This window comes from Orcinus orca, chromosome 1 (genome assembly GCF_937001465.1).
Source record: "Orcinus orca chromosome 1, mOrcOrc1.1, whole genome shotgun sequence".
NCBI lineage: Eukaryota > Metazoa > Chordata > Mammalia > Artiodactyla > Delphinidae > Orcinus > Orcinus orca.
In genome coordinates this window covers 149,880,686-149,904,600 of record NC_064559.1, presented here as the reverse complement: position 1 = coordinate 149,904,600, position 23,915 = coordinate 149,880,686, and positions in this window count along the sequence as shown.

Here is a 23,915-nt window from a genome sequence, read left to right as displayed (position 1 = left end):
AATGAATCTGGTAAAGTTGCAAGATACAAAATTAATACACAAGAATCTCTTGCATTCCTATACACCAAGAACAAAAGATCAGAAAGAGAAACTAAGGAAACAATCCCATTCACCATTGTAACAAAAAGAATAAAATACCTAAGGGTAAACCTACATAAGGAGGTAAAAGACCTATACTCAGAAAATTATAAGACAGTGATGAAACAAATCAAAAATGACACAAACAGATGGAGAGATATACCATGTTCTTGGATTGGAAGAATCAATATTGTGAAAATGACTATATTACTCAAAGCAATCTACAGATTCAACGCAATCCCTATCAAATTACTTATGACATTTTTTTACAGAACAAGAACAAAAAATCTTAAAATTTGTGTGGAGACAAAAAAGACCCCCAATACCCAAATCAATCTTGAGGGGAAAAATTGGAGCTGAAGAAATCAGACTCCCTGACTTCAGACTATTCTACAAAGCTACAGTAATGAAGACAGTATGGTACTGGCACAAAAACAGAAATATAGATAAATAGAACAGGATAGAAAGCCCAGAGATAAACGCACACATTTATAGTCAACTAATCTGTGACAAGGGAGGCAAGGATATACAATGGAGAAAAGACAGTCTTTTCAATAAGTGGTGCTGGGAGAACTGGACAGCTACATGTAAAAGAATGAAATTAGAACACTCCCTAACACCATACACAAAAATAAACTCAAAATGGATTAAAGACCTAAATGTAAGACCAGACACTGTAAAACTCTTAGTGGAAAACATAGGCAGAACACTCTATGATAAATCACAGCAAGATCTTTTTTGACCCACCTCCTAGAGTAATGGATATAAAAACAAAAATAAACAAATGGGACCTAATGAAACTTCAAAGCTTTTGCACAGTAAAGGAAACTGTAAACAAGACGAACAAACAACCTTCAGAATGGGAGAAAATATTTGCAAACGAATCAATGGACAAAGGATTAATCTCAAAAATATACAAGCAGCTCATGCAGCTCAATATTAAAAAAAACAAATAACCCAATCAAAAAATGGGTAGAAGACCTAAATAGACATCTCCTCAAAGAAGACATACAGATGGCCAAGAGGCACATGAAAAGCTGCTCAACATCACTGATTATTAGAGAAATGCAAATCAAAACTTTGAGGTATCACCTCACACCAGTTAGAATAGGTATCAACAGAAAATCTTCAAACGACATATTCTGGAGAGGATATGGAAAAAAGGGAACCCTCTTGCACTGTTGGTGGGAATGTAAACTGATACAGCCACTATAGAGAACTGTATGGAGGTTCCTTAAAAAACTAAAAATAGAATCACCATATGACCTAGAAATCCCACTGCTGGGCATATACCCAGAGAAAACCATAATTCAAAGAGACACATGTGCCCCAATGTTCATTGCAGCAATAGCCAAGTCATGGAAGCAACCTAAATGGCCATGGACAGCCAAATGGATAAAGAAGATGTGGCACATATATACAATGGAATATTACTCAGTCATAAAAATGAATGAAATGGGTCATTTGTAGAGACATGGTTGGACCTAGAGACTGTCATACAGAGTGAAGTAAGTCAGAAAGAGAAAAACAAATATTGTATATTAATGCATATATGTGGAATCTAGAAAAATGGTACCGATTAACCAGTTTGCAAGGCAGAAATAGAGACACAGATGTAGAGTACAAGTATATGGACACCAAGGTGGGAAAGGGAAGGGTGGTGGTGAGTTGAGTTGGGTGATTGGGATTGACATGTGTACACCAATATGTATAAAATAGATAACTAATAACCTGCTGTATAAAAAATAAATTAAAAAAATAAAAATCAATTAGTATCAAGCATCAAAAAAAAAATCTGGATTTTAAATATTTTTTTTCCTTTGGTTTAAAGGAGAGAAATCAGTGGGTTTTTCATTTTCTGTTCCAATTTTTTTTGTACTCTATTTAATGTCCTCTGAGTTTTTTGGTTTTGTTCTGTTTCTTGTGAGTTTGTTACTATTTCACTACTTTGAATGTTGATGATACTCTCCACTTTTTTCTTCTTTCTAAAATTAATTAATTAATTACTTTTCATGCATTCAATTCTTTTATTTTTCTTCCAGTTTTATTAAGATATTATTGACATACAACACTGTACATATTTAAGGTGTACAGCATAATGATTTGACTTACACACATTATAAAATGATTACCACAACAAGTTTAGTGAGCATCCATAATTATACAGATACAAAATGAAAAAAATAAAAAAAAAATTTTCCTTGAGCACCCTTAGGATTTGCTCTCTTAAAAGCTTTCATATATAACATACATCAGTGTTAATTATATTTATCATGTTGTACATTATATCCCTAGTACTTAGATATTTATCGTATAACTGGAAATTTGTACCTTTGACTACCTTCATCCAATTTCTCCTCCCCCTCCCCACCCCCACTTCTGTTAACCACAAATCTCTTCTCTTTTTCTGAGTTCGTTTTTGAAATATAAATGACCCACAAAACTGTGTTAGTTCCTGTTACAGAATGTAGTGTTTCAATATTTCTATACATTTCAAAATGATCACCATGAAGAGTTTAGTTACAGTCTTTCACCATACAAAGATATTATATAATTATTGATATTACATAATTGTAATTATTATGATATTCCTCACACTGTACATTTCATACTCATGATTCATTTATTTTGCAACTGGAAATGTGTACCTGTTAATCTTCCTCACCTATTTCTCTCCTCTCCCCACCCCCCCTCTCCTCTGGCAAATACCTGTTTATTTTCTGTATCCAAGACTCTGTTTCTGTTTTCTTATGTTTATTAATTTGTTTTTGTTTTGTTTTGTTTTAGATTCCACATATATATAAGTGAAATCATGAAGTATTTGTCTGTTTTACTTATTTCAGTTAGCATAATACTCTGTAGCTCTATCTGTATTGTCCTAAGTGGCAAGATTTTACTTTTTTATGACTGAGTAATATTCCATTGTGTGTGTGTGTGTGTGTGTGTGTGTGTGTGTGTGTGTGTATCTCACATCTTCTTTATCCATTCACATATTGAGAGATCTTAGGTTCCTTCCATATCTTGGCTGTTGTAAGTAATGCTGCAGTGAATATAGGGATACATATTGGCTGTTGTAAGTAATGCTGCAGTGAATATAGGGATACATATATCTTTTCAAATCAGTGTTTTCATTTTCTTAGGATAAATATCAGGAGTGCAATTGTTGTATCATATGGTAGCTCTATTTTTAAGTTTTTGAGAGCTCTCCATTGTAGCTGCACCCATTTACATTCCCACAACAGTTTATGAGGGTTCCCTTTTCTCCACATCCTCATCAACACTTGTTATTTGTTATCTTATTGATAATAGCCATTCTGACATATGTGAGGTGATAGCTTATTGTGGTTTTGATTTGCATTTCCCTGATGATTACTGATGTTGAGCATCTTCTCTTATGTCTGTAGTCATCTGTATGTCTTCTTATGAAATATGTATATTCAGGTCCTCTGCTCATTTTTTAATTGGCTTGTTTTTTTTTTTTTTTGATGTTGCATTATAAGAGTTCTTTGTATATTTTGGATATTAACCCTTCAAAGGATATATCATTTGCAAATATATTCTCCCATTCAGTAGGCAGCCTTTTAATTTTGTTCATAGTGTCCTTTGCTATACAAAAGCTTTTTAGTTTGGTGTAGTAATTTATTTTCACTTTCTTTTCACCTGCCTGAGGAGACATATCCAAAAAATAATGTTATTAAGACCAATATCAAAGCACATACTCCTTCTGTTTTCTTCAAGTTTTATGGTTTCAGGTCTTACATTTAAGTCTTTAATCCATTTTGAGTTTATGTATGTTCATGGTGTCAGAAATTAGTCCAGTTTGATTCTTTTGCATATAGCTGTCTAGTTTTCGCAACACCATTTATTGAAGAGGCTGTCTTTTCCCCATTGTATTTTATTGCCTCCTTTGTCATAGATTAATTGCTCATATAAGTGTTGCTTCATTTCTGGGCTCTCTATTCTGTTCCATCAATCTATGTGTCTGCTTTTGTGACAGTATTATACTGTTTTGATGACTGTAGCTTTTTAGTATAGTTTGACATCAGGGAGCATGATACCTTGAACTTTGCTCTTCTTTCTCAAGATGTTTTTAGTTATTAAGGGTATTTTGTGTTTGCATACAAATATAAGATTTGTTCAAATTAAAGAGAAGAAATCAGTAGGTTTTTGATTTTCTGTTCCAATATTTCTCATACTCTATTTTCTGTGATTTATTTGGTTTTGTTCTGTTTCTTGTGTTTTTTTTATTATTTCAATACTTTGAACATTGGTAATGCTCTCTAAATGTTAAAATATTAATAATTTCATGCATCTTACTGGAAACATTAGTTTGTATTGCTTAGTCAGAAACAGAGAACCGGGGATATCATAAACATACTCATATCTTTCTCTCAATATATTTGGTTTGTCCCTGAATTTTCATAAGAAGCCCATATTTGATAATGTTCTGTCAAATCCATAGTGGAGGCTTGGCAGATTTGGCCAAGCTATGGGCTGACTAATATCAGGTGTATCAAGTTGTGCATTTGTTCTTGAGCACATTAGAATTCAGAAAATGTACATGAAATTTTGCATTCTCATAAGAAAATTAACTCAAGCTTTATATAGGTTATATATTTATAAAAGCAACATATATGTGGAGAAAGAAAATGAGGTAGTAATTTCACCACTACTGGTTTTCAAATACTGGAAAGTTATAAATATGGTAAAGTGAAAGAAGAATTAAATCAATGATTGGGGACAAAAAAAACAGCAAATTTGTAGGCATTTAGAGATTCAGTTGAATTATTGTACATTGTCATTGTTTAATTAAACTTAATTTTTCATAGAATCTATAGACTTTTTTTAATATAGAATCTATTTTGTCAACAAATTCCTGGGATGTTTTGTACATCATCTCTTCTTTGGATATTTTCTTATCCTTGCTCTACATCATATTCCTCCCTGACTTCTCATAAACCTTACACTGGAATATTCAATTTTAATCTTCACTTTTTCTGTGTCTACTATCATTCCTAAAAACATTCAAACATGTATGAATATTTACCATCTAAAAAAATGGGAAATAAATATATCTAAAAGTTTCACAATGCTCCTTTTTATAGGTATTATAACCATTACTGTTCTTTCTTTGAGGACACTAAGATTCAGAGATAGGACATTGTCCCAAGTCATAAGGAGAAGCATCATTGACATTGAAATTCTGAGCTGTAGGATTACAAAGTCAGTGTTCCTTCCAGTATTTCACATGACACATTGTCTCTCTCAAACGTAGTATTTTTCTACTGAGCTTATGGAATATAATGTACTAAGATACCAAGGAGCTAATTTTTCTAATAAAGCCCTGAATTTTGCCAAATATTTAAATCTTTTCTTAAAGGAACCATGCCAGCATGGCACTACCTGGTTCAGCGAGTCATATTTTCAAAGGTAATTCAAGTACCTTTCTCAACTTATTCTCCTGTGGAAAACTGATGAAGAATCACACCAGCTGCAATACATTGTGCCTGATTTTTGTGAATTAGCATGAAGACTAAAATTCCTAGAAAATTGATGGTTGGTGAAATTTACATAATTTTGGTCATATTAAGAACTTCCAGTTATTTTAATATAATTTGTCCCTTTCTACTATAATATCATTCTTTTTTTGTGAAATGAAGCTAATAGCTGAAGCCTAATTCATTTAAATTCTGTTATACAGTCAGTGAGCAATTGATAAATATCTCTTCTATAAAGATGATCATTTAAGGATGAATTATCTATGCTAATATAACTTATTAATGTAGTCATCTTTTATAGACCACTAGAAATTCCCTCACACACATTTTATTCATAGTAAATTAACTATATGTTTCTAAGTCATCCAGATACATGTGTTGCTTTTTTTCATGTTCTAGTACATATAAAATGAAGAAGAGTATTTCCAATTATGTGCTCCTTACTTTCTGAATTCTCATTATAATTTACTTTTGACCTGTGATGTCATCAATATTAAGGGGCTATAAATTATCTAGATATGTCCGGATTCTTACTATTTTTCCTTCAACTGTGTTGGAAAAGTTGTTTCTTCCATCTTAGGAGAATGTTTTTCACCTGTATTCTACATCTAACCCCCGCTGCCATCTCATTGTTCTGGATGCATCAATTATTCCTTCTCACAGTTCAATCTTCAAATCTACCTGTGTGTTCCTGCTTTCCCTTCAACATATAACCAAATTTCTTCATTTAAAGTAAAAAATACCCACAAATCTCTATCTCAACCTTATATATCTCTCTGGGAACTTCTCTATATTTCTTCTTTTTGTGACAGCATTCATGTTCTTTTTATATATGACCCTAACATTTTATTTGCATAATGGTCTAACTTCTTAACATGCCATGTACAGTTTAGCGTAGAGCAGATAAACAAGAAATCTAGATGTAGTATAATGATGGCTTTGAGTAGGTCATCTGTAACAGAGATAGAGAGAAATGGTCAGATTTAGCATATATTTTAGAAATAGAATCAACAGAACTTGATCATGAATTTTATGAGGGATAAGATTGTTAATATAGTAGAAAGGTATCAAGAAGGACTTCCAGTGTACTAGGTGGGTGGGAAAGTTTGTAGTAGAAATGCCAAGAGTTCACTTTTGCCATTACAATTTTGAGATACCTAAGAGAATTCCAAGTAGATTTCGATTCTGAAGCTACGAAGAAAAATCAATTATAAACATGCATCTTGGAGATGTTAGGATTAATATGTTTTTTAAAATTTTGGAAATAGAATGACTCTCTAAGGCAGAGCATCATGAGTGAGAATAGACTTGGGCCTATAACTGGTTCATAAGAAATGCCTCAATTATACTTCAGGTTCTAGATGTAATATTTACTTATGTCAATTTATTTGAGACAAATAAATAAAAACCCTTATTTTAAAATGTCAAAAATTTATTTGGGTAATTAAAGTGTTAGACTAAAAGTCTTCAGGTCATTATCTGGCTCTTCCATTTCAATCACAACCACATCTATCTATCATTCAGTTCTGCCAACACTTCTTTCAAACATGTTTCAACAGTTCCATTGTTATAACCCTCATTCAAACTACTGTTTTCCATGTAGGAGTCAGAGAAAGCCTTTCAACACATAGGTAAAATCAAGTTAATCCCCTTCACAAAGCTTTCAAATGATCCCATCATACTTAGACAAAAATCCAGAATCCTCATGAAAACATAAAAGATCTTTTCTTCTCCCATCCCTAACTATGTGTCTATAACCTCACTTCCTAATCTTCTCTTCATTACTCTCTGCATTCCAACCATAATGGACTTCTTAATACTTCTCTAAGCCTGGTGCTTCCTCTGGGTATCCATATTTATAATTCTTCAGCCTGTAAAGCTCATCTCCCACATACACCCAATGTTTTCTCTTTAATCCACTATTTACTCAAATATCAACTTCCTAGGGAGTATTTCCCTGTTCACTCTATGATTACACTTGTTCTTGCCCCCTTAATATATATACCCTAACTAGGTTTTTGGGTTTCAAAATTTTTTTATTAAGATTTTGGATCACAGCGAAACTGAGCACAGAGATATCTCATATACTCTCTGCTCCCAACATGCATAGCCTCGCCCATTATCGACATCACCCACCATAGTGGTATGTTTGTCGCAATTGATGAACCTACACTGACACATCATAATCACAGAGAATCCACAGTTTACATTATGGTTCATTCTTAGTGCTATACATTCTAAGGATTTTGACAAATGTATAATGACATTTATACATCATTATGGTATACAGAATATTTGCACTGCCATAAAAATCTTTTATGCTCTTCTGATTCATCTCTCTCCTCCCCCAAAGCCCTGGAAACCACCTATCTTTTTATTTCTTCATAATTTTGCCTTTTCTGGGAATATCACATATTTAGAATCATACAGTATATAGCCTTTTTAGATTGACTTATTTCACTTAATAACATGCATTTAAGTTTCCCCTATGTCTTTTCATGGCTTGTTTTCTCATCTCTTTTTAACATTGACTATTAGTCCCTTATCTGGATGTACCAGAATTTATTTATCTGTTCACTTACTGAATAATGTTCTTTCCTGATTTCAAGTTTTAGTAATTATGAATAAAGCTCCTATAAGCATCTGTAGGAAGGTTTTTGTGTACATAAGTTTTCAACTCTTTTAAGTAAATAACAAGGAGTGCACTTGCTGGAATATGTAGTACGTTTAGTTTTGTAAGAATGAGAGGTCCTTTTGCTCCACATTCTCACCCATATTTGGTGTGGCCAGTGTTCCAGATTTTGCCCATTTTAATAATTATGGAGTGGTATCTTACTGTTGTTTTTATTTGTATTTCCTTATGGCATATGATTTGGAACATCTTTTCATATGTTTATTTGTCATCTGTATAACTTATTTTGTGAGGTGTCTGTTAAAGGTCTTTGGCTCATTTTTCAATTAAATTGTTTGATTTCTTATTGTTGAGGTTCAAGTATTCTTTGTATGTTTTGGATAAAAATACTTTATCAGATGTGTATTTGCAAATATTTTCTCCCAGTCTGTGGCTTGTCCTTTCATTCCCTTGGCATCCTCTTTCTTGGAGCAGAAGTTTTTACTTGTAATGAAATCTAACTTATTAGCTATTTTTTTCATGGGTTATGCCTTTGGTGTTGTATCTAAAAAATTAGTGCCATACTCAAGGTCATCTAGGTTTTCTCCTATGTTAACTTAGAAGAGTTTTATGATTTTAAGTTTTACATTTAGATGTGTGATCCATTTTGAGTTAATTTTTGTAAAGGACGTAAGATCTGTATCTAGATTCATGTTTTTGTTTCATTTGGTTTGGTTTTTGCATGTGGATGTCTGCTTGTTTCAACACCATTTGTTGAAGAGTCTTTCTTTGTCCCATTGTATTGCTTTTGCTGCTTTGTCAAAGACCAGCAGATTATATTTATGTGGGCTTATTTCTGGGATCTCTATTCTGTTCCATTAACCTATCTGTTTGTTTATTTATTTATTTATTTATTTTGCCAATACCACATTGTTTTTAACTGTAGATTTATAGTAAGTCTTAATGTCAGGTAACATCATTTCTCGAACATGATTTCCTTCAAAATTGTCCATTCCAGGTTTTTGCCTCTCTATATAAACTTTAGAATCATTTTGCTGGTCTCTACAAAATAAATTGCTGGAATTTTTATTGGGTTTGTTTTCAATCTATACATCAAGTTGAGAAGAGCTGACAATTTGGCAGTATTGAGTCCTTCTACCCATAAAGGTGGAATATCTCTTTATTTATTTATTTATTTATTTTTGATTTTGATTTTATTCATCAGAGTTTTGTAGTTTTTCTCACATGAACATTGTCTATGTTTTGTTAAATTTATACCTAAATTTAAATTTTTTGGATGATAGTGTAAATGCTATTGTTTTTAACTTCAAATTCCACTTGTTCATTGTTGACATATAGGAATGCAATTGACTTCTGTATGTTAGCTTTGTATCCTGCAACATTGCTATAATCACTTATTAGCTCTGGAATTTTTTTTTGCACACTTCTTTCAGATTTCCTTTAAAGATGATTATGTCATCTGTGAACAACAGTTTTATTTCTTCCTCCCAAACCTGTTTGCTTTTTATTTTAGTTTCTTGTCTTATTGCATTAGATAGTACTTTTTTTTTTTTTCGATACATGGACCTCTCACCGTTGTGGCCTCTCCCATTGCAGAGCACAGGCTCCGGATGCGCAGGCTCAGTGGCCATGGCTAATGGGCCCAGCCGCTCCACGGCATGTGGGATCTTCTTGGACCGGGGCACAAACTTGTGTCCCTTGCATCGGCAGGTGGACTCTCAACCACTGTGCCACCAGGGAAGCCCTAGATAGTACTTTTAATATCATGCTGAAAAGCAGTAATGGGAAAAGACTCCATGCATTGTTCCTGATCTTAGAAGGAAACCTTCAAGTTTCTCACCATTAAGTATGATGTTAGCTGTAGGATTTTTGTAGATATTCTTTATCAAGTTCAGGAAGTTCCCATCTATTCCTAGTTTACTGAGAATTTGTATCATGACTGAGTGTTGGAATTGCTCAAATGATTTTTCTGCATCTACTGATATGATCATGTGATTTTTCTTCTTTAGCTTGTTGGTGTGATGGATTACATTAATTGGTGTTCGAATGTTGAACCACCCTTGCATACTTGGGATAAATATCATTTGGTCATGGTGATTTGTTAGTATTTTATTGAGGATTTTTACACATTTATTCACAAGAGATATTGGTCTAGAGTTTTCTCACAATATATTTGTCTTATTTTGGTTTTGTAGTAATGCTGGCCTTATAAAATGAGTTAGGAAATTTTCTCTCTGCTTCTGTCTCAGAAAGAGATTGTAGAGAATTAGTACCCTTACTAGGCTTTCACTTTTTTCTATAACTCTTTATTAACTTGCTCAATATTCATATGTTTATTTGTTTATTACTTTTCTTTCCCCCTCAGGAATGTGAGCTTAATGAGATTAGGATTCTGTCTATTTTGATTACTCTAGCTTTACTGCTAGTACAGTACTGGACACATAGTAGGCATTCAAATATTTGTGAAGAATAAATAGAAGAGGATATATATAATAAGTGCATTTATGCACTTAAATATTAATGTCATTTATTAACTTAGTGTTTATTCATTATCTACATCTGCCATTTTTTAAATGAGGTACAAAATGGAAGATTTTCAACTTCCTTAAATCCAGAGTGAGAAAAGCAACTTAAAACTTCCTGTTGATGAATAATTTTGTGATTGTACAATACTGCCCCCTACTATTACAGATCCTTAGCAAATCACCCTTGACAGATTTATTTTCAAAGGTTAAGAGGTGAATTTTTGGGAGTATTCTTTTCTATTTGTCACAGATATGTCTATAATGTAGCTATATTTAGAATATTTACTATCTTTATTGTCCTGTTCAGTACCTTTTTTTGCATTAACAAGAGTTTTCCATGACAGAGTTTTGCTCCATTGGATAATTCAGATGATTATTAAAATACAGTGAGATTTTGCTGAATTCAATGAATACTACTTATATTTAAATGATCATTAATGAGCTTTGTGATTGTCCCATGGAGCAAAACTCATCTCTCATTAGGTGGATTCCCAAAATGCCTAAAGGTGAGCAGACACAGCTTTAGATATATAAGGTAATTTCATACATAATTAGTTCTTTACTTGACACCACAGATACATTGCCAGAACTGTGGCTTGAAATAGCAAACTTGTTTTTTTTCTGTGACAAGTCAATGAAATGGTAGAATTCACAGAGTTTCTGTGATTAGTTTAAGGCCATTCTCTATTATATTAATAAGTTAGCATGTTATGACTCGATTCACAGAAAAGAGGGTATAAGGAATAAGAGTTAAAAGATTCCTAACTTGAACTGACATTACTTTATATTTTGTACAGAATATAGCATTAGAAGTACCTACATGCACATATTCATATGCACATATCAGTGGCACTGCTTGCTTTCATTAACTGAGTCATTACCACATGGCAGGAAATTTACATATAATATTTTTCTTTCTAATAAAAACTCTGAATGTTGGAACTGTTATTTTCATGTTATGGATGAGAAAGCTGATTGTGATGTGTTTAAGTTACTTGCTATGTTAGCTTGTTAGTGCTACCGTAACAAAATACCATGACTAGGTGGCTTAAACAATAGAAGTTTATTTTCTTAAGTTTTGGAGCCTGGATGTCCAGGATCAAAGTGTCAGCAGTTTGCTCCTGAGGGCTCTCTCCATGACTTGCCTATTGCTGCCTTTTTGATATGTTCTCCCACAACCTTCCACTGTGTGGGTACATCCTTCATATCTCTTTCTCTTCTTATAATGATGTAAGTCATATCAGATGATTTCACCCTTATGACTTCATTTAACCTCAGTTACCTCTTCAAAGGCACTATTTTCAAATGCACTCATATTCCATGGTACTGGAGTTTAGGGCTTCAACATATTAATTTGGGGGAAACAATTCAGTCTATAACATTTGTCAAATATCACACTGGTAATAAGTGGAAGATCAGTGATTTGAATTCAGCTCTTTTCAACTTCAAAGTCCAAATTCCCATTCTGTATACCACATAATGTAAATTTGCACAGGATTCAGAGTAATGAGTATTAAGCTAAAAAATATTGATATACTTGAAGTATCAAATGCAGTTCATTGTGTCATTACAACAAATGAATAAAAGTTTCAATTTATCTAATAGTTTTTAAGTTCTCATACTTTTAAAGAGATTTTCTTATATGTAATATAGAAAACACACTCAAGCAGGGATATGCTGATCAATCCTAGTTATTAATTGTACCTGCACACGGAACATTAATCTTTAGTAAACTTTTGAAGATCACTGTTTTAAATTGGTTTATGTAATATTGCTCCCAATATAAATTTTCGAAAATGACATCCTAGCTGCTATTATCACTTAGTATAACTAAGAGATAGAAAGTATGAAGTAAAATTCTTGTTATTATTGGTTAATATATTATGGCTTATAAGAATATAGAAAACAGGGATTTCTTTAGAATTGTGCTACCCTCTCAGGGCAAGCTTACAACACTCCTGGTCTGTTTAAAGTAGAAAGACAACATTTTGGAACTCTGATTATTATACCCCAGCTGCACTAGGCCTGGATATCCTGTTGCTGCATATACATAAAACTAACCCACACATCAAATTAATAGTGAACATCTGTGAAATTTTTGTTAGAGTTCAGAGGGTTTTGAGTTTTAATCACAATCCTTCAAATATGTACTTACTCATATGGAGACCTATAAGGTGTCACTGAACACTGAAAAATCCTTATACTTATTACAGCATTATAATTGAAATGGGCTTTTGGACACAAGGAAATGTGGGTTTGATCCCTACTCTCATGCTACCATGTTGTTTCCCGAAAGCTACCTATAATCTCTAAGCCCCAGTCAAATTGTATGAATAATGGAGAAAAGTAACTATTCACTTAATAGGGTATGAGATCACCTAGCATGGTTTTTGGAGCATAGTAAATACCTGGCTTAATCAGTGGTAAACATAGTTATTATGACAATTTTCAATTATCAATTTAATTGTGTAATGATTTACTTAAGGTCTGTCTCCCTCTTTTGAGGCAAATACCATGGATTTACAGACTATTGTTTTTTCTAAATTTTTTGCATAGCTAGCTCTTGGTATTTGATATATAGAGGGCCCAATAAATGGCTGTTAAATAAATGCATTCATTAAGGATTGAGTTTTTTTATTTGCATACTATGTTCAGTTATATTTGTAAAATTCCAAATCAAGTGACTTAGAGAAGAGGAAGGAAAAAAACAAGGTGCATATGTCCATATTCAGTAATAGTTTCTATCACTTATCAACAGTCTGGAAACACTATTGGATAAAGGAATGGATGATATTAAGCTGTAAGAACAGCTATGTTGATTCATTATCTTTGATATGTTCCCTGTGGCTAGTTTCCGTTCAAAGAGCAGGAAACTGCAGTTTAAAGATTCTTGTCCTTCTCATTAACTTTGTCATGCATAATTTTTCTTATATCTTATCCAGCATCTTCAATAACTTGTAGTTGGAGAATCTTCAGGTTAACTTAGTCTGCCATTGTGCTAAAAGTACAACTTCAGAGAAAGACAATAATGCCTTTTCAAAGATAGTTTTCAATTCATTCAATAATTATATGCCAGGCAATCTACTAAGTTCTTGGAAAATATTTGTGATCAGTACAAATTCCTGCCCTTGTGGTATGGCAAAAACAGATTAAAAATATATATACACAAATAAAATAGCATATTTAAAGATGCCAATTACTATGAATAAAGAAAATGAGCAGATACAAGACAGAGAGGAGTAACCCTTTTGGAGAAACTAAGATCTGAGTGAAATTGTTGGGAGCTGAGGGAGTAAGTCAAAGAATGTTTGAAGGAAGGCTAGTCTAGACAGAGAGAATGGCTACAACAAGGTATAAGTTGAAGACAACAAGGAGGACAGAGGAGCTGAAACAGAGTAATAAAAGAAGGGTAAAAGTAGAAGAGGTGAGGTCATGCAGTCAGAGAGATTAAATTTTATAGAAAATTTTCTTTGGCTTTTTGAAAACATTGAATACTGTAATCTAATTCTATAAGCTAATAAATGTTGGCTTCCAATTATGATATGATCTCTTTAGGGCATTCACTATTCCTCATTGTATTCCTAGTGCATGTCATTGAATCTGCCACAGAGTAGTTGACTGATAAAACTGAAGAAAGAATCAATCACGTGGATACTGATTATGTAATTTTTGTGCCAAAAACAAAAATCGGATTTCTAAAACTGATAATCTAAAATATCAAATATTTAGTTCACTTAATAAGCCCTTCTACAGGGCTCCCCTGGTGGCACAGTGGTTAAGAATTCACCTGCCAATGCAGGGGACACGGGTTCAAGCCCTTCCCCAGGAAGATCCCACATGCCAGGGAGCAGCTAAAGCCCATGTGCCACTACTGAGCCTGTGCTCTAGAGCCCGTGAGCAACAACCACTGAGTCTGCCTGTCACAACTGCTGAGCCCGCGTGTCTAGAGCCCATGCTCTGCAACAAGAGAAGCCACCTCAATGAGAAGGCCATGCACCGCAACAAAGAGCAGCCCCCGCTCGTTTCTCAACTAGAGAAAGCCCGCGTGCAGCAATGAAGACCCAACACAAACAAATAAATAATAAAAAGACTTTTTGTACATTTTGATGGCTATATCTTTGTCATTTTTATGGAAATTATCTCAGAGATAGTGTGTATAGAGCAATAGAGAAAAAAATTCCCATACAACTCCACACAGAAAGAGAAAGAGAAAGAAAGGAAAAGAAAACGAAAGGGGTGGAGGGAGAGAGAGAGCAAATGAAAAGGGATTTTGTCAGTTTTTAAGTACAGTGTCTTTTTGGTATTGGCAAGGGATTGGTTCCAGACCCACACAGGATAACAAAATCTGTAGATGTTCATGTCCCATAGTCATCCCTCCCTATTCGCATCCACAATTTCAACTAACTTTGGATCATAACATAGGTAGTACATGATCCAGAGTTTGTTGAGTCTGAGGATATGAAGGGCTAACTGTAAAGATTTTGTTTTAAAAATCACAGTCTGTCTTTGTTTATCTTCAATTAAGTTTGTGAAAATGATGTAATTAAAATCCAATCCAACTTGTTTGGAAGCTTCAATTATCACCCTCTATTTTATTCTCCCAAGGTAATGGAGAAACATCTTTGTGCATTACTGGAAGTATATCCCATGCCAATCATGACTGGGAGGCAAAAGTTGGTTAGCTATATATGTATATGTAATCGGTAAATTGAAATATTAATATGATATGTGGGTAGATATTTTTATGAAAATATGAAATATTTCCATAATGGCAAAATTCCTAGGGCCACCTAGACATTTTTCTAGACATAGATATCAATAGGAATTACATAGATAAGGAAAAGATTTATAAGCAAGTTTAACTCACCTTTATAATAATATAAATTACAGTATAATTGAAGAAGCTTTTTCTATGAAATTTGATAATGTTAAGGTAACTTGGGAATATTATAGTCATTTCAGAGTTTCTTTGTACTTGATAGATTTCCTCAGATATTAAAGTGATTTTTTAAGTGATTTTTTGCCACAAGTTATTTTTCCCTTTAAAAACAGAAATATGCATTTACTTATTAAACTTGTATATACATTTATGTGTCATAAAAAATGTTTAAATATTCATACATCTCTGCATATAAACTTTATAATATAATTTAACATCTATAATTTACTTTAAGATTACAATGTTTTCACCTCTGAACTGTGAGTACTATAAGACTAAGAAATTGCTACACTAATTATTCTTGTTCATAAATAGTAAGATAATTACTGCAGTAATATTCTATTCAAAATGAATATTGGATCCACCCCCTGGCAAACTTAAATTAGGAATCTTTTTCTTTCATTTGTGCAAGATGTTCTTCTTTTATCATTTTTAAACACATATTTTAATGTTAGAAATAGCAACACCATTAAGAGGAGACTCCATATTAGGTAAGAAATTCATCAATGTGGTTATACTCCTTGTATTCAAATTTTGAAGTTACTCCATGTACAAATAATAGTTCCATTAGAATCTGATTCTGCTGACTTTGCCCAACCAAATGCACACACATTAGGGTATAGCAATCAGAATAGCATCAGCTAGGTTGAAAGTTATTAACACATTTGAAATAAGGAATGAACCAAACCATGAAGACCATCAATATTTTGATGAAAAATTATTATTTTTTCTATACCAAAGTACTGCCCACCAACCCCAGGCTGAAATGAACATTCTCTAGTTAAAGTTCCACTGTATACATATAGAATGTATTTCTATAAAATACCTTTAACATTTTGTTGCAACTGATTTTGCTTGTGTGCTTGAGGACAGTAACTATGTGTTACTTTTTCGTATCCCCAATTCCAGAAAAATCCCTGGCACACAGAATGAACCTCAACTAATGTTTGTTCAATTAATGAATTAATCTGAGTTTTAAAAATAAGTCACTTGTTTCTTTCCCACACAACACAGACTATGATTATATAAGGCTTTTTTATTAGTCAACATAAGTAATATTATCCAAAAAGACAGACCCCAAAGCACAGTGGTATAATAAGCAGGCAGGCATACGTGTGCATGCGTGCCTGTGTGTGCGCACGTGCACGCGCACGCACACGCACACACACACAGACACACATATACACTACATGCTAAGGTCAGTCTCATGGGGTTGAATGCCATGGTTTCACTCCTTATGACAATGCCATATAACACATTTGGTTCCAAGGCTTCTGTGGTAGGAAAATAAGGAGATAGATGAGCCCCAGTGGTTCCTAACAGCCTTTAATTACTTCTGCTCCCCTTTCTTTCAGACACACCAATTATAGAATTCCAGCCTAACTGCAAGGGAGACTGGTCATGATAAAACACTGGATTGATATTTAGTGACCACACACTGTTTCTGGCACAGTATTTTTCTTTAATGGTTTCAGAAGTGTCTTCCCAAAGAGATTGCAAGCATTAAGGACAAAATACATCATCTTGTTTTTGTATATCTCCTAGATATACAACATGGCAGATATTTTGGAACTTATTTATTTTTTTGAAAGTATTTTTTTTCCAAATTGTAGTGATCACTATAAATACTCACTTGTGTATCTTTCCTCTAAAAATTAAGTAGAGATATTAGAAGTTTCTAATTGGTTGACGTTATTAAAACTAGGGTGTTCCTTTGAGGAGGAGGGAGGAGTTGTTAAGATGGTAATATGTGAGCATCAGAATCCCTTGAGGTGATTTTCCAGGTGTATGTGCTAAGACTCCACCCTTGGAAAGTAATGTGTTTTGGGTGTGGCATAGGGGAATATTATTTCGAAAAAAATAGTTCCTTTAATTATTGCTCAAACTCCTGTTGTCTGAGAATAATTGGTAAGCCCTCTAAATTTTGAAGAATTAAACAATTTCACAGTTTAGTAATTGCTTTGACACTCCTACCAAATTTTTGGAACACGGAAAACCAGAAAACCATGTGAGTGGTTTATTTATGTGAATGGCTACATTTGGTATCTTGATGCCTTGGGTTAATCATGATTTTGCTGTCTCTATTTGGATAGTCCAGAACAAAACAACTGTATTCCTGTGTTCACTCTTTCAGTATGATTCTGAGGAGTGGCATTGATTTATTTTCTACATAATCTGTATTGTGTGCCAGAAAACTCAAGCTGGGCTTGTTCCTGGATTTAAAACCATACCACATGCCTCAGCCTCTCTTGTGGTTACTTATGAACTATAGTCAATGCAGTGGGAGAAGTGATGTATGTCACTTTCAGGTCTGAATCAAAAACAAACAAACAAAAACCAAACAAATATATCCATGATCCTCTCCCCACTATCTGACTTGACTTGAATGGATAAAGTACTGAAGATGTATTAAATATGGGAGTCCTATTATATGGAAAATGTCTGCAACCCTGAATCATGTGTTTGGGGAGATTCTCACCAAGAATACTTGCATTGTTCTGGACCATGAATGAGAAGTAAATTTTTCAGTGCCAAGTCCTTCAGTTTTTGGAATTTTTTGCTTCAGCAGTTGGTATTATCTTAACCCTATCTTAACCCTTAATCAGATTGTTTTTACTTATTTTAGGTCATCACTAATAAATGTTATCTTCTAAGTATTAAATCTTACTGCTTTTAAAATCTGTATATTCCTTTAAATATCTGTCACATGGGCTTTGTGGCATTAAATTTCTTTAGGTTTCCACTGCTAAATCTTCATTGGAAAGTACGAGTATCTAGATATGTATAATCTAAATGACATTTATTTTCAGTCACAAATTGTGATTCTGTTTGTATTTCCAGGAAATTAATATATATTTATTTTCATTCAATACATACATACACACACATACACTTGCACACAACTGATTCTATCTTCACCAGATAATTAATTCTAAAATGAGTTGAAGACACCACATCAATTGTGCTTGAGTCAATATGTGAGCATATGTATGGAACAGCAATGTTCACCCTTTTTCACTAGGACATACACGTCTGATAAAATTCACATAAACCTTATGTTCCCAATGGTTGTGACATAACTAATGTAGACTGCTAGTTATGCACATTTCCATAGCTGTAATTTCATTCATTTACCTTCCTTTCAAGAAAGCATATGAATCAGACTGACATTAGAGCAATGACCTCTGAAATGTTCTAATCAAGTAAATCATTTACTTTCAAATTTTTAAAGTAAATTCATCAAAAGTTGGTTATCTTAACTATGATTAATAACAAATTACTTGTGGCACTTTCTATAATGAGTCTCACTACATAAGTGATCCTGACTCTGGCCAGGTTTCAATCTTGGCTTGCTATCTATTAAAAATGTAGCCTTCTAGAGCTCAGTATTCTCATCTGTAAAAAATGGGAATAGTAATATTAATGATTTGAGAGGTAATCTATATCTATCTATCTATCTATTTTTATATATATATATGTGTGTGTGTGTGTGTGTGTGTGTGTTGCTTTTCATGATGTTTGCCTTATAGTTACCATTTAGAAAATATTAGCTGTTATATCAGTCAGAGATGAATAGCAGGAAATTAAATTAACTTTATCAAGTGAATATTATTTTATAAAATCCTCTATTTTATTCTTCTTCAGGTCAGTCTTGGTTTCCATATCTTTCTTCATTGGGGCATTCACTCTTTCTTATCCTGACATACAGCAAGGGAGGTTAACTAAGTTTGCAAAGGGATTGCATATATGGCAAAAAAGAATACTGGATTAACCTAATGGAGACACAAACCTGACAGGCACTCACATTAGAGAGAATTTCTCTGCTCCAGTTCAATGTGCACAAATATAATTAACTTGAATAGGAATTAGCTATTGCACTTAAAAAAGGGTAACCTTATTTTTAAGTTGATTATTTTCCTACTTAGGAAAACACATTTTTTTGAGAGACATTAGTATTACCTTTATGATAATATCACAGTCGTGTCTGTGCATAGAGGAGAAAAGATTATTACCCTGCATTCTAGGGATATATCTGTGAATTTTATAATAATGAGCAAGGGCCTGGATGTACAATAAATCTCTAACAATGGGGATAGATGATTTTTTCCAACAGAGTAATGTTTGTAAGCATAGAAACTAAAGAGTGGAGAGCATAAGAAATTGTCTTCCCTTCATTTTATTGTTGAATGTATGTGACAGGTACTAGAGTTAAATGTATAAATGGTATGTTTCTCATTGTCTATTTAGGACTGAGAACAAATTAATATTTATAAAATAATGTGCATTAATTAAATTTTGTTTAAAGGTATAAATAATAATACAATTGATGAGGGGATATAAGACCCATAAGAAAACAGATTGTTATAATTTTCAAATAAAAATAGTAAAGAATTTCAGGGGATAATGTAATTATAATCCTAAAGAGAAGATGAAGAAAAATTCATTGATGGGAAGTTGAAAAAGTATATGAAAGTTAAACACTGAGATATCTGAATAAAAATAATAGACTAAATAAAGAAAAGGGATCTATGCTTCCTTCCAAAATCCCACTAAAATGAGGATTTAAAAAAATTAGTTAAATATATATGACTGGAGAGACTAGGAAAAAAAGACAATGGCAACAAAATCTTCCAAGTTGGAGAGCAGATAGTTGAATGATAAGTAACATAGCCAAACCAAGAACACTCAATCATAAGAGGGAAGAGGGGAAAGTTGAGAGGCAAACTTGATTTACCTTAGAGTAAATGCAAAGAGTGGAGAGCATAAGAAATTGTTTTCCTTTCATTTTTTTGTTGAATGTATGAGATTCCCTAAAAGACTCAAGAATTATATGCACAAGATACTTTTGGAAACAAGAGGAAGATGGAACTAAAAGCCAAATAGCTGGTAGGAAGCCTAAGAATCACTTACAGGACTAAAAACTCAGAGACCAAGATGACAAATATCTGAGGAGAACATTCACTTACAAAATCCTAACAGACTAGAAAAGTAATATCATAAGATGCAACAAGGAATCACACATAGATGAACACTTTTTAATAAGCATAATAAACATATACTTATCAAGGGAAGCTTGTATAATATAAAGGGACAAAAATGATAAAAAGAATGAAGTATAAAAATTAAGCATAAAAACATGAAAGTTTAGTTTTTTAAACAATGAAATCTTTGGGACTAATATAATAGATAAATGACTTTTCAGATCAATCCAAGTAATCCTTTAAGAAAAAAAAAAAACAGAAAAAGATAAATAGGGAAAAAAAGATAAAGAAAACTATAAAGAGAAAAGTTAAGAGATAGGAGTAAAATTACCATCCAACCAAGAAATAGAATAGGAATTCCAAGAAGGAGAAAATATTAAAATGTAAAGAATAAATTCTTTAATTAAATATCAGAGGTAAATTTTTCAAAATGAAAAGAAGATGAAAGATATCAGATTGAAGGGTCTATGGAGGATTATCAGGAAAAAAAAAAACCAGCACAACTCTGATCAAGATGGTGGAGTAAGAGGACATGGAACTCACCTTCCCCTATGAGCATATCAAAAATATATTTATATAGAACAATTCTCACTAAAAACTAAATGGAGACTGGCAGAAAGACTCCTGTATAATCAAGGCTGTAAGAAAGATCCACATGGAATATGGGAAGAAGGGAAGAAAAGCAGTCAGATTCAACCTGTGCTCCTGGGTGGGGATTCAGAAGAAAAGGGAGATGACATGGCAGAGATCCTCCCTGAAGAGTGAGTGGTTCGAGCCACGTATTGAGTGCCCCAGCCCTGGGGTCCAACAAAGGGAAGACAAGACCCCTTTGTTGGTAGAAGTGGGGGTGGAACTAACAGAAGGGCTGTGGGAAGCCTGGAAACCTTCCATGAAGAGTGCATGAATACTTTCTTGCTCCTGAGGCAGGGCAGAGAATGTGAATTGAGAACACACTGTTGGCTGACTGGTTTCCCACAGTCACCCCAGTGTGCACCTCAGCCTGAACTGAGCGAACACTCCAGCCCTGCTTGCCCATGTCACAGCTTTATGGTCAAGCAAGAGCTGCCATGACAGATGAAAGCCTTCAGCTCTGAGACACAGAGGGGCTCAGACCTGAAGCAGTATCTGAGCAGGGAAGGGGCAGCCATTGCCAGTGCTGATACGGATGGTGCATCAGAGCCAGTCCAGATCTCTGATCACGGCCAGACTGCCACAACTTGTGCTCCAGACTTTGCCAAATGCCTGCACTGGCCCCTCTTGCTCCAGTGTTGCTCCCCTCTGGAGCAAGGGTGTCAGTGTTGGGAAGGGGGTAGAGCTCACACTCAAAGGGAGCTGAGTTGGCTCAGACTCAAATTTCAGGGCTTTTGCACCAGCAATTTGGGACCTGACCCCACCCCCCAATAGGGTGATGACAGCTACTGATCACAGTACAAGCTCTGGCTGAAAACTGGCTCTGGCCCTAGACCTTCCATCTCCATCCCCACGTCCTACCAAGGTGATAGCAACCGAAATACCCTGAGGAAAAACCTATTTTGTATTCACATCAAATCCAGTTCTCCCTCCAAAGCCACTGGACACAGCAGACTGTAGAGGGATGCCCCACATAAGGATACCCCTTCTAGACTGCAATAGGTAACTGTTCCACCTTATTACATAAAGGCAGAGAAATTTGTCTCAACTGAAAGAGCAAGAGAAAACTCCTGCAAAAACAACTAATGAAACAGAAATAAACAATTTACCAGATAAATAATTCAAAGCATTAGTAGTAAAAATGCTAACTGAATTAAGGGAAAAAAATATATGAACACAGTGAGAATTTTAATAAGGAACTAGAGAATACGAAAAAGAACCAGTCAGAAATGAAGAATACAACAACTAAAATGAAAAACACACTATAAGGAATAAATAGCAGACTAGGTGACACAGAAGAATGCATAAGTGATCTGGAAGATAGAATAATGGAAATCATCCAAATGAGAGCAGCAAAAAGAAAAACAAATAAAAAATAAGATAACAGTTTAAGAGATCTGTGGGAAAACATCAAGTGTAACAACATTCACATTATAGATGTCCCAGACAAGGAAGAGAGAGAGAAGGGGATTGAAAATGTATTTAGTGAAATGGCTGAAAACTTCTCAAACCTGAAGAAGAAAATAGATATCCAGATGCAGGAAGCACAGAAGGTCCCAAATAAGATGGTGTGTGTGTGTGTGTTTGTGTGTGTGTGTGTGTGTGTGTGTGTGTGTGCATGTATATTGATCTGGATGTTCCCAGTGAGATTGAAAAAGAAAGCATACATGGAAAAGACAGTTGAGAATGTGTTAACAAAACCAAGATTATAAAAATAAATGTAAATTAATCCTTTAATGTCACAAACGTATGTCCACACAGAAACACACATACTTGCGCACATATGCATTATTTATAATGAGGCATAACTCAGGCTTGTAAGTAAAACCAAAGATTTTGAGCTTCCCTTTGCCTCTGATGATATTCAGTGAAAAGGGGAAAATGACTAAGTTATGGCAGCTGAAGTCAGTTTGGAAATTTGAGAGATGACCGTCTCCAGAAAACTCAGATAGTATGTGTTTTGAGGCTGGATATCATTCTGTGTGTATGTGTGTGTGTTTGTGTGTAATAGTATGTATGTGTATTTATGCCCTATGTAAATATTAAGCTTCAGCATTCAAACCTCTGCTTTGCAACTGTACATTGCTTTTGGTACTAATCTGATTAATTGAAGGGGACCTTGGCATGTGTTTAAAAACACTTTTAGGAAAAGCTAAATGCAAGTGTTTTGAAGGAAAACACTTCCACTGTGCTTTTCAACTAGTCTAAGACAGAACAGTTCAACACAGCTTCTGAAAGACAGGGCTGAACTTTCCCAGAGTTCTCCTTTGTGCTTGAGAAAATAATGTATCAATCAATTAAAAACACCCCAAATACAATCTATGAAATATACTTCTCTATTCTACAATCAACAATGTTGATCAATAACTGAGCTCTTTTTCTTTACTTTCATGCTTCATCAAAAACTATTTTTTCCATGAGAAAGAAGTGAGGGAATAAAAAGAAATCCAAAATTACAGTGGAAAATGTGTATCCTTTCCACAGTAGGAGGGAAGTTAACTGTGCAAACAGGTTATTTAAAATGACTCAGAACTGGCTTGCATCTGTGCCCCTTGGACTGAGTGCTGATTATTTACAAAGCAGTTTTACCCCTGACATGGACCTCTCTGGATAGCCAGCTAAGGAAACCCA